Source organism: Urocitellus parryii, chromosome 9 (genome assembly GCF_045843805.1).
Source record: "Urocitellus parryii isolate mUroPar1 chromosome 9, mUroPar1.hap1, whole genome shotgun sequence".
Classification (NCBI taxonomy): Eukaryota; Metazoa; Chordata; class Mammalia; order Rodentia; family Sciuridae; genus Urocitellus; species Urocitellus parryii.
Genome location: NC_135539.1, coordinates 101263812 through 101277641, shown reverse-complemented (window position 1 = coordinate 101277641; position 13830 = coordinate 101263812).

Here is a 13830-nt window from a genome sequence, read left to right as displayed (position 1 = left end):
GATAAAATGAAATCACAGTGTTCCTGAAATGTCCACTCCCTCCCTGCCTTTTTGCCCTCCAATCTCACCACCTTATTCATTAGGAATATTAGCATCTATTATCAACCTTGGAGACTTTTGTACATACATAGAAGTATGGCTGTCACCCTCACTATGCCTCCAGATTTGACTGGGGGCTTTTAATAACACCAATTCCAAGACCCTACTCTCAGAGATTTGGATTTAGTCATTCTTTAGTAGAATCTGACTCTCTGTTCGAAGCAGATCTCTCACCTTAACCCACCCCTGACTTGGCCCATGGAAATAGGCAGTATTGTTCCAATATCCCAGCCCAACCTGCCTTAGAGAAAAGACAGTTGCTTTTCTATTCACTTCCTGTAAAAGAGACAGTGTTTGATGCTTTGATTTCCCTGCCAGGTGTTGAAGTCTGAGCAGAGAGCTGTTTCCCATCCTTCTCTATGCCAGGTGGTGCTCTGATTTCCTCACCATGAGAGTGTCAGCAGTCCAGCAGCAGCCGAATTTGCACACCACTTGGCAGCATAGAGGCTGATCAAGGCAGAACAAGGTGGTAAGAAGTGGGGCTTGATGTCAGTAGAGCCCTGCAGCAACAAAGCCTGTATCAGGTTGACACTTCATTCCCTGGGGTCCTCAGGGCCTAGTAGGAAGCTGAGTTTATGCCTCTACTTGGAAGAAGTGAGCAGGATGAGCCAGAGTTCTACTTTTGAAGGCGTGATATCAGTGTGATCCAGACGGAAACTGAACATACATACTTACTAAGCCCTACATTATACCACAGGAGGGGGACTCTGTATTAAAAAATATTAAATAGACTCTAGAGTCTCATAATAAATATCCAAAGTTTTCAACAGGATCAAATATCCTTACTGCCCAAAATACAATGTTTTTTTTTTTTTAAAAAAATTACTCATTGTCAGTTCGTTTTGTGCTATAAAAAAATACTTGAGATTTGGCAATTTGTAGTAAGCAGAAATTTATGGAATCAAAGTTGTAAAGTCCAATATCAAGGGATCAGCATCAGTGAGGACCTTGCTGCATCATCACTTGATGGAAGGTGTTATGGCTTAGGTATGCAGTTTCCCTCAAGTTCAGAGGTGAAATGGTTAGATTATAAAAGCTTTAACTTAATCAATGGATTAATCCACTGATATGGATTAGCTGGGTGGTAACTACAGGCAAGTAGGGTTTGGCTGGAGGAAGTAGGTCACTAGGGGCATGCCTCTGGGGTTTATATTTTGTCTCTTGTGTATGGAGCTCTCTGGTTCCTGGTTTCCTTGTCTGCACCTGCTTTCGTCCATCATACCTTTCTATCATGATATTCTGCTTCACTTCAGGCCCAGAGCTATAGAGTAACTGACCATGAACTGAACCTCTGACACCATGAACCAAAATAAACTTTTCCTCTTCTAAATTGTTATTTTGGTTAAGTGATGAAAAGCTAACTAAAACAAAAGTTTTAGTTAAGAAAGTAAGAGAGAATGCAACAGATGGTTGAGCTTTTCCTTTTATAAAGAATCTTCTCCCATGATAAAAACCTACTCCCACAATAAAGATATGAATTAATTTATGAGAGTGGTTCCCCCATGGCCCATATAACCTTCCATGAGATTCCATCTACAAATACCAACTCATTGGGGATCAAGTTTCCAACATGTAAATTTTGAGAGTCATATTTAAACCATAGAATTATCATTGTAAGAACCAGAGGAATCCCAACCTGAATGAAAAAATGTGGTCCAAAATCTAGTTGAATCAGATGATGGGCTAACTGACAAAGATTTTTGTTTGTTTGTTTGTTTTGGTATTGGGGATTGTATGCAGAGCTGCTATCCCACTTAGATACATCACCAGCCCTTTTTTTAACACATATTTTTATTTTTTTATTTTGAGACAGGGTCTTCGTAAGTTGCCCAGGCTGGCCTCAAATTTGAATCCTTCCTCAGTTCCCGAGTCACTGGGATTATAAGTATACAACACCATGTCCAACCTGACAAAGATTTTAAAACATCCATGATAAATGGTTCAACAAGTATTCATAAAACCATTCAAAAAAATGGTTCAACAAGTATTCTTGACACAAATGATCTCATCAGTGGATTAATCCATCAATGGCTGAATGGATTACTGGGTGGTGGCATCTCATTAGAGGGAGTGTGTCCTGGAGGGGTTTATAATTCTCCAGTTTCTTCCTCTTTCTCTGTGCTTCCTGGCTGCCATGAATTGAGAAGTTTTTCTCTCTCAGGCCCTTCCACCATGATGTTCTGCCATACCTCAGAGCCAGGGCAATGGAGTTGACCAATCATGGATTGAAATAATAAGCCAAAATAAACCTTTCCTCCTAAGTTGTTTGTGTTAGCCATTTTGGTCACAGCAATGAAAGGTTGCCTATCACATGCCTCATGTTCATGTGGAGACACAGTGGGGAGGCAGGGTCTATGAACCATGATGTGGGCCTTCACCAGATACAGGACCAGTGCCTTGATCTTGAACTTCACAGTCTCTAGAACTGTGAGAAATAAATTTCTCTTGTTTATAAGTCACTCAGTTTGTGCTATTCTGTAATAGCAGCCTGAATCCACTAAAATTGATACCAAGATCTTAAACCTAACAGGTTCAAATAGAAACTTTTGCTTTTACCAAAAAACTCTTCTTCCCCAACCATTCTCAACAGCAAATGGCACCATCATCTATATGGCTGAAAAAAAAATCTAGATGTAATTATTTTCTTTTCCACTTATTTATCACACCCAAGTCCATCAACAACTATTTATTTTTATACCTAAGAGACACCATTGAAAATATTTTCACTTTTTGTTTGTCTCTGCCCTAGTCTTAGCCACAGTGGTCTCTCCCATGGGGCTTCCACAGTAATTTCCCAACTGATGTGTGCATTTACACTCTGACCTCCAAATTCTTCCAAAAGATATAAATGGTTCTTCAGAAATGAATTTGGATCCTGTTGTTACCCTGATTAAAACAGTTCCATGTTTTTCCCTCATTTCTCTTGGGGTTGAGTGTCCTTGCAAAGGTGCATGAGGACACACACAAAATATGGTTCCTTATTTCCCCTTCTATCTCCCCTTCTCACTATGCTTTACTAATGCTGGCTTTTGCTCCTCAACAGGGCTTGTTGTCTTCTCTTGAAAAAAATTTCTCCATATTGTCACATGACCAGTATTATCACACCATTCATATCCCAGTTCAAATGTCACCTTCTTAGAGCATCTCTGACCTTCATCTACAGTATCTCACTCCAGCCACATACTGTCCCAAACCATTTTCTAGTCTATTACTCTCTTTTACTATCTTTCTGACACCACTGTCTACAACCATTTGTTTTATTTTTGAAATTTACTTACTTATTGTTGTCTCACTCACATAGAATGCAAGCATCATAAGAACAACTATATTATCTGTCTTGCTAAGAATCCCCAATGCCTAAACAGAATCTGGTATATGGTATGTACTCATTATATATTTGTTGAATGAATAAATAAATGAATGAATGGGATGTACAGAAAGGCTGGACCCTAGGACCTCATCACTGGATAATCACCTGTCTTGGATTGTGTAGTTATTCAATTTCAGAAAGCTGAAACACAAAGACCAAGCTCTGGAGGCTTCTTTCAGCTGTGATTCTTATCCATAGGGGATGCATAGTTTGGGTTTAACTGTCACAATGGAAAGGAAGTGGCAGTTTTTCATACGCAACTTATGATGCACTTTCGGCAGAAATGAAAACCTGAAAGTCTGGCAAGATACAAGTAGTCAAGTTTTTTCTTTTGTTTTTCTTGATCATTCAGAAATTCTGGAAAAAAATTGTCATTTCTGATTAATATTGCTGGAGAGGCTGTTAACTCCCACAGCGAGGTGAGTTTTTAATGGAAAGGTTTTATGCAAGGTGGAATATGTCTCCTTGATGCATGATAGTGCCTGTCTCACTAATGCAGGCTCTGAGACCAGGAGTCCAAGAGTAATTTGTTCAAATGAAATCAAGCTTATTAGTCTTGCCAGTATTCACCTGCTTCATTGTTTAACACCAACCAGATGATGTAATCTGTCCCTTTCTTATGTACAGAAATGTTTCTAAACAGGCAATCAAAGAGTACTAAACGCTCAGACTGATGAGGAGTAATGAGGCTACTACCTGGATACTAATTATATCAGGAGCAGGAGATCAGTGCTTAAGGAGAGTGAAACTAAAGAGGAAATATATTCCCTTTTTTAAAAAAAATGTTCCAAAGAATTTAGAAACATGAATCTTTAGAATAGAATAGAAATTATAGGATTCACAAGGAGCCATATACGAAGTCTGGGACTTTGAAGGCATCTTCCTTTTCCTTTAGAGAACAAAGTTTCCTGCACTATAAAAATGGGGTTCTCTTACTTGATCCTTAATGGAGCTCAAAGGCCTTAAGGTGACACACATGAAAGATTATTACTAGTAATTTCTTCTATCCTAAGCGTCCATAGCCAGAAGAGACACAGAATGCTGTACACTCAGACATACAAATTCTGAGCCCTTCTTTTCCACCAAGGCAGGTTTTCTACTTGGTTATGCTCAAAGTCAGGCTACGGAGGAGAATTTGTGTTCATCTTTACAGTCTCTCAACCCTGTCATCACTTAAAAGAAACATGGAGTTTGGGATAAGACAAACAGTACTAATATCATCCTTATTAATAATTTTAGGTTGATGTCATTAAATTTCTTTTGAGAGCTTTGAATTCTAGCATTGAATTATAGATTGTGGATGAAGGAAGAAGAGTTGGGGAAAAATAGAAAGATAGTGAAGGCATCGATAAATTTCTTAAGTCATATGATCTGTCCAGATTGAGTCAGGAGGATATACACAACCTAAATAGACCAATATCAATTGAGGAAATAGAAGAAACCATCAAAAGATTACCATCTAAGAAAAGCCCAGGACCGGATGGGTATACAGCAGAGTTTTACAAAACCTTTAAAGAGGAACTAATACCAATACCTTTCAAGCTATTTCAGGAAATAGAAAAAGAGGGAGAACTTCCAAATTCATTCTATGAGGCCAACATCACCCTGATTCCAAAACCAGACAAAGACACTTCGAAGAAAGAAAACTACAGACCAATATCTCTAATGAACCTAGATGCAAAAATTCTCAATAAAATTCTGGCGAATCGGATTCAAAAACATATCAAAAAAAATTGTGCACCATGATCAAGTAGGATTCATCCCTGGTATGCAAGGCTGGTTCAATATACGGAAATCAATAAATGTTATTCACCACATCAATAGACTTAAAAATAAGAACCATATGATCATCTCGATAGATGCGGAAAAAGCATTCGACAAAGTACAGCATCCCTTTATGTTCAAAACTCTCAAAAAAGTTCTCTATAAGTTCAATGCAATGCCAATCAAAATCCCAACAGCATTTCTTGTAGAAATAGATAAAACAATCATGAAATTCATATGGAAAAATAAAAGACCCAGAATAGCAAAAACAATGCTAAGCAGGAAGTGTGAATCAGGTGGTATAGCGATACCAGACTTCAAACTATACTATAGAGCAATAGTAACAAAAACAGCATGGTACTGGTACCAAAACAGGTGGGTGGACCAATGGTACAGAATAGAGGACACAGAAACCTATCCACAAAATTACAACTATCTTATATTTGATAAAGTGGCTAAAAGCATGCAATGGAGGAAGGATAGCATCTTCAACAAATGGTGCTGGGAAAACTGGAAATCCATATGCAACAAAATGAAATTGAATCCCTTTCTCTCACCATGCACAAAAGTTAACTCAAAATGGATCAAGGAGCTTGATATTAAATCAGAGATGCGGCATCTGATAGAAGAAAAAGTTGGCTATGATCTACATACTGTGGGGTCGGGCTCCAAATTCCTCAATAGGACACCCATAGCGCAAGAGTTAACAACTAGAATCAACAAATGGGACTTACTCAAACTAAAAAGTTTTTTCTCAGCAAAAGAAACAATAAGAGAGGTAAACAGGGAGCCTACATCCTGGGAACAAATCTTTACTCCTCACACTTCAGATAGAGTCCTAATATCCAGAGTATACAAAGAACTCAAAAAATTAGACAATAAGATAACAAATAACCCAATCAACAAATGGGCCAAGGACCTGAACAGACACTTCTCAGAGGAGGACATACAATCAATCAATAAGTACATGAAAAAATGCTCACCATCGCTAGTAGTCAGAGAAATGCAAATCAAAACCACCCTAAGATACCATCTCACTCCAGTAAGATTGGCAGCCATTAGGAAGTCCAACAGCAACAAGTGCTGGCGAGGATGTGGGGAAAAGGGTACACTTGTTCATTGTTGGTGGGACTGCAAATTGGTGCAGCCAATTTGGAAAGCAGTATGGAGATTTCTTAGAAAGTTGGGAATGGAACCACCATTTGACCCAGCTATTCCCCTTCTCAGTCTATTCCCTAAAGACCTAATAAGAGCATGTTACAGGGACACTGCTACATCGATGTTCATAGCAGCACAATTCACGATAGCAAGATTGTGGAACCAACCTAGATGCCCTTCAATAGATGAATGGATAAAAAAATGTGGCATTTATACTCAGTGGAGTATTACTCTGCATTAAGAAATGACAAAATCATAGAATTTGGAGGGAAATGGATGGCATTAGACCAGATTATGCTTAGTGAAGCTAGCCAATCCTTAAAAAACAAATGCCAAATGACTTCATTGATATAAGGGGAGTAACTAAGGACAGGGTAGGGACGAAGAGCTAGAGAAGAAGATTAACATTAAACAGGGATGAGAGGTGGGAGGGAAAGGGAGAGAGAAGGGAAATTGCATGAAAATGGAAGTTGATCCTCAGGGTTATACAAAATTACATATAAGAGGAAAGGAGGGGTAAGAGAAGAATAATACAAGTGGAAGAAATGATTTACAGTAGAGAGGGTAGAGAGAGAAGAGGGGAGGTGAGGGGAGGGGAGGGGAGGGGGGATACTAGAGAATAGGATAGACAGCAGAATACATCAGACACTAGAATGGCAATATGTAAATCAATGGAAGTGTAACTGATGTGATACAGCAATCTGTATACGGGGTAAAAATGGGAGTTCATAACCCACTTGAATCAAACTGTGAAATACGATATATTAAGAACTGTGTAATGTTTTGAACTACCAACAATAAAAATTTAAAAAAAATAAAAAGAAATACATTGGGAGAATAAAGGAAGAATTATTTTTATTCATTCATAATGTTAACATTTTCCCATATTCTCATGGAGTGTATGTATTTGTGTGTGTGTGTGTGTGTGTGTGTGTGTTGGATGCATTTTTAAAAAAGATGAAAATGCAGTTTAATTTTGTTTTCACATAATGTTATAGCATAAAAATTAGCCATATTAGTAAATGTATTTCAAAATATTTTTAAAGTTTCTATAATAATCATCCAATGGATATAGCATACTTGATTTCACTATTTTTAAACATTTAATCATCTTCCTTATTTTTAAACATCTAAATTTTTGACATCCTTTAGAACTATAAGTGCCTCTGTGTTAAAGCTTTTTATTATGTTTTATGTGAGTTTCTTGGGATATATTTCAAGAAGTGAAATTACTCTGTCTTATAGTAAGGTCACTTATAAATTTCTTAAATGTCACCTGGAAATTTTCCAAAAGTATAACATCAGGTTTCACCATCACACTCAGTTTATATTTGGACTACTTTTATACTATATCCATAAAACGGAGTAAATCCAAACAAATAATGACCCCAAAGTTATCCATGTTCAACTCCCTGGAACTTGTGAATATTACTTTATGTAGGAAAAGGTACTTTATAGATTTGATTAAATTAAAGGTCCTGAGGGGCTGGGATTGTGGCTCAGAGGTACAGCGTTCCCCTAGCATGTGGGAGGTGCTGAGTTCGATCCTCAGCACCACATACCAATAAATACATAAAATTAAGGTATTGTGTCCAACTATGACTAAAAATATACATATATTAAAATATGTATACATAATTAAAGGTCCTGAGATGAAGAGATAGTCCTGGGTTGTCCAGCTGGTTCCTAAATGTGATCAGAGAAATCCTTGCAAGAGGAGGCAGTGGGAGATTTGACCACAGAAGAGGAGTAGGACAACTGAATCAAGAAGCTGAAGTGAGAAGAAGGGGTCACGCCCCCAGGAAAATCTCTGGAAACTTGAAAGAGCAGGGAAATAGATTATCTCCTGAAGCTGCCAGATAAAAGCAGCCTTCTGATGCCTAGACTTAACTCTAGAGAAACTGTTTTGGACATCTGGCCTCGAAAGCTGTAAGAGAATCATTCTGTGTTATTTTAAGCCACGAAGTTTATGTTAATTTATTATAAAAGCCAAAGGAAGCTAATATATAAACAAAAACAAACAAGGCCTTATTTGTTAGTGAACCTATTTGGTTTTCATATGTTTGGTCCATATTTGCATTTTATGATATCTGTATTCCTTAATCATTTGTATACATTTTTATCAGCTTATTAAGACATAATTGATTTATAACTGCCATTTTATAAGTTTTCACATATATATGTTCTATAAAACTGCTAGCGCAATCTAGATCATTAACATATCTGCTACTCCAAAAAGCTTCCATTTATTCCTTGGTAACTCCCCTTCCATGGCCTTTTCCCAACAGCAACCACTGATTTTATTTCTGTCAGTCTGGGCTAGTTTACATTTCTTAGACTTTAATGCAACTTTCATATAAGGTGTGCTTTTCTAATTTTTTGGTCTGGCATAATTATGTTGACATTCACCTAGGTTTTGTGGATGAATGGCTCATTCCTTTTTATGGTTGAGTATAGTCCTCTATCTATGGCCATAGTGTGTTTATCCCTTCCCCTGTTGGTGGATACTTGAGTTGATTGATATTATAAACAAAACAGCTATGGACATTTATTTGCAATTTTTAAGAAATCAACAATTCATATTCTAAGTGACTGACCATTTCACATTCTCAGAAGTAGTGAATGAGAGTTCCAGTCTCTTCACATTTTCCTCAGTAAGTACTGCTATAATTGGTATGAATTTTTTTTTTTTTTAGAGAGAGAGAGAGAGAGAGAGAGAGAGAGAGAATTTTTTAATATTTATTTTTTTGTTTTCGGCAGACACACCATCTTTGTTTGTATGTGGTGCTGAGGATCGAACCCGGGCCACACGCATGCCAGGCAAGCATGCTACCACTTGAGCCACATCCCCAGCCCCTTGGTATGAATTTTAACATTCTAAAAGGTCAGACCTTATGTTTTATTTTGTATTTCCCCTAATGCTATTTTTTGTCTTAGTTATTCTTTTTAAAATTTTGTTCTAATTAGTTATACATGACAGTAGAATGCACTTTGACACATCATACATAAATGGAGACTAACCTCTCATTCATCTGGTTGTACATGATGTAGAATCACACCAGTTGTGTAGTCATTCATATACGCACATAGGATAATAATGTCTGATTCTTTCTACTATCCTTCCTACCCCTGCCCGACTCCCCTCCCTTCACTCCCCTCTGCCTAATCCAAAGCAACTCTGTTCTTCCTTAGCTCCCCAACCACCTTATTGTGAATTAGCATCCGCATATCAAAGAAAACAATTGGCTTTTGACCTAATGCTATTGAACAGTTTTTCATGTGTTTATTTTCCATTAGTATATCTCTTTTAGTGAAGTGAGTTTTTTTCCAAAAAAAAAAATGTTTTTAAGATGTTGATGGACTTTTATTTATTCATTTATTTATGTGCTGAGAATCGAATCCAGTGCCTCACACATGTGAAGCTCTACCACAGCCACAACCCCAGCCCAGTGGAGTTTTGAGAGTTCTTTACATATTCTGGACACATTGTTTTTTATCAGACATATTCTTGGAAAATATTTTTTCCAAGTCTATTACTTGACTTTTCATTTTGTAAACACTGTATTTCAAAGAGAAGATTTTACATAATATTATAATTACACATAACAGTGAGATTCACTGTTACACATTTGTACATGCACACAATATAAACATGTAATTTGATCAGTTTTGATCCCCAATACTTCCCATTTCTTTCCCTTGCTCCCTCTCCTTGGTTCCCTTCCTCTACTGATGTCCCTTCTATTTTCATGAGAGGTTTTATATTTGAATAAAGTCCAAATTGTCAGTTTGTGTTTTTATGGATCATGTTTGTGGCGTTCTGTCCAGTAAATCTTTGCTTAACTAAAGGACACGTTGATTTTCTCTGATTGGAGATTTATAGTTAAATGTTTATGTTTAGGTCTCTTCCTCTTAGAGTCCATGTACACATAGGTCGTGAGGTATGAATTGAAGTATAGCTTTTTAAATGCAAATACCCCGTTCTTTCAACAACATTTGTTGTAATTACTATCTTTCCTCCATTGAATTAATTTTGTATCTACTATGGTTAGAATGAGGTGTCCTCTGAAAACTCATATGTGAGCCAATGCAAAAATGTCTAGAGGTGAAATGATTAGACTTAGAGCTATAACCTCATCAGTGAATTAGTCCATTTGATGCATTAGTAATTTGAATGGTCCTACCTGTATGGTAATTGGAGGCAGGTAGACCATGAATGAAGAAAGTAGATTATTTGGGGTTTAGGTTCCTCACTCTCTCTTTGCTTCCTGGTTACCATAAGTTGAGCAGCTTTCCTCTGCCATGCCATGGTATTCCACCATGATATTCCACCTGACCTCGGGTCCAGAGCAATGGAGTCTGCTGAACATGAACTGAGACCTCTAAAACCTTGAGCCCAGTACTAACTTTTCCTTCTCTAAGCTGACTGACACATACCTTTGCCAATAATTGTTTTTTTTTTTTATAGATGTATGCGCTTACTTTTTGACTATTTATTTTGACTTTTTGACTATTTGTTGCTTTATTCTGTTGTTCTGTTGCTTTATTTTCCTTCTTTGATGTGATACTACATTGTTTTGGTTACTGTGAACTTGCAAGAAGTCTCAAAATCAGGTAGTGTTAAGTCCTTCAACTTTGTTGTTTTTCAAAGTTGTTTCTTTTGCTATTCTAGGTCCCTTGAATTTCCATGTAAATTTTGGGACCAACTTGTCAATCTCTACAGAAAAGGGCTCTGGAATTTTGATTGGGATTGCATTGAATCTATAGCTCAACTTGAGAAAACTTGAGAAATTTTAACAGTATTAAATCTTCATGACCACGATCATTGTATATCTCCACTTATTGGTATCTTCTTAATTTGGGCTAAGAAATGCTTAATAATACTCAGTGTAAAGGTATTTTATATATTTAAAAAATTTAAATTGTCAATGGACCTTTATTTTATTTATTTATATGCAGTGCTGAGAACTGAACCCCATGCCTCACACATGCTAGGTAAGTACTCTACCACTGAGCCACAATCCCAGCCTGGTATTTTATATTTTTTGATATTATTATAAATAGCTTAGGGTTCCTCTCTTGTAGGGCAACCTACTGTATGTGTAGGTGTTATCTAACCCTGTTTATGTCACCCTGTGGGAATTGTTGATATACTTGCTACTGATATTGCTCTGAAAAACAAGCTATTTTTCCTCTTTCACCTAAGAGTCTTGTGTCTTTCTCCAGCATCCATAAAATGCTGGCAGGCTACTTGCAAGTGTGGGAGAATCTCATGCCCTTTAGTTTTTGACTCAAGCCAATGTATTTTTCAGTCTCTCTGGTGGTTACAGGTGCTGTTATCAGGTATTGTTATGCATGTCTACATAGGTAGTTGTTGCTTCTAATCCTTTTTAATGGTTCTGACCCTGCTTTGGGGTACTTTTCTCAAGGCACGTTCTGTTCAGTCCTCACCTAAATTCTCAAGGGAATCTCTGTATAATTCCAGAGTTCTTTCTTCCCTCTGGTCCTCTGTACTGCCAACTCTAATTGTCTTATTCTCTCCTGACTCTCAGCTATTCCTTTCAACTTGGAAATTCTTCCAGGCTTAGGTTAGGTTACCTTTCCTTGTGCTGTGGTCTGGAAATTCTCTCAAAGCTATATGGTAGGGTAATTATGGACTCAACTGGCTTGTTTTGCTATCTCTCAGTGATCTTTCTTTCCATAATAAAACCTGTTTTGTATATATTTTGTCTATTTTTGGTTGTTTTGGGTGGAAAGGTAAATTTAGTACTGTTACTCCATCTCTCTCTCTCTCTCTCTCTCTGTGTGTGTGTGTGTGTGTGTGTGTGTGTGTGTGTGTGTGTTGGTACTAGGGATTGAACCTGAGACACTCTGCCACCAAGCCTCATCCCTGCTTTTTTTTTTTTTTTTTAAATCTTGAGACAGGTTCTCACTAAGCTGCAGATGCTGGCCTCAAGCTTGTGATTCTCCTGAGCCATCTTCCTGGGTAGCTGGGATCATAGGTGTGTTCCACCATGCCCAGTGTGTTACTTCATCTCAACCAGATGTGGAAGTCCCACAAACTTTTTATGAAATCATTTTAATTCCATCATTTCTCTTATATTCTTTCATATTCTACTTACCTTTTAATTTGGGTTATGTTCTCAGATATGTAGTTCATGGTTTTTAAGTAATTAAATCTACCAGTTAATATTTTAAAAATCACCACCACTGATTTTAGAGATGTAAAAGTGTTTCTATGATTCAGATAATATAGATATTCACTTATGTTTCTGTATTTTGCTTACAGTTTGTTTAATATTTAGTTCTGAAATTCATTTTAAGGTATAATGTGAGATTTTAATTTCTTTCTCTCCCCAAGTTGTCAATTTTACTAAAATAATATTTGCATAACATATCCATTTACATGTAATGTCTCTTTATGTATTTTAAGAGTTCACATATTCTAGGATTCAGTTAATTTCCATTTTTTATCTATCCATGTTAACTATTATAATTTTAGAATACATTCGAATAGCTGAATAGGCAAACTTTCCCTCCATATTATTTATTAAAATATTATTCTTTACTTATCTTGAACTTTGGAACTTTTTTATCAAGACCTTGCTGTATGCTCCTTCCTTCCCAAAATTAATTCCAGTAGAATTTTGGTTGGAATACACAAACATCTTTAGATTATTTGGTCTGTCCTTCAGGAATATGGTACATCAATTAATTTGTAAAACACTTTCATTTCATTTCCATCTCTTGTTATGGTGCCGAATCTACTACATCGTTTAGAATTCCCTTTCTTAAAAGGCCACAGTAGAGTTTAACATTAGCAACAATCTTTTCTTTGGGGAAATTTACCTCACTAATGTTTGGGAACTTAGCATTTGTTCTATGCATAACTCTATTCTAGTCCCTCTTTCTTGTTCCTTCTCAAATAGGAGCTCTGGTATTCCCTGCAGTCCTGAGATCTCTGCTTTTTCTTTTCTCTCCTTCCTCTCTGTGGACAGAACTCCAAGAACCATCGTGTCACCAGAATCTGTTTTCAGTGCCCCTGTCTAACCAGCCTTGAATTCAGACTTTCCCAGAAGAGTATCTCCCACTCTGGAAACATTGTGCAGTTCTCTCTCCTTGATGCTTTCCATTTCCATTTGCTTAAACCTTCTAATGCATTCACACATTCAAACTGCAACAAATAGCGCGTTCAGAAAAAAAAAATATTTTATCAGTTATTTTTGGGATTTTTACAGAGAACTCTCATCTTAATCTCCATCATCCTTCAAAAAATGAAGGAACTTTCTGACAGTGCTGTAAGCAGGGAGGGAAGTTGTGGGTGCTGATAATATTTTCTTCACAACACCCATGCTAGTTTTACATTAGTCAAGACCAACAAGGAGACAAAACCTGCTTAGTAGTGTGAATAGGCAGGTTAATATAAAATATTATTAGCT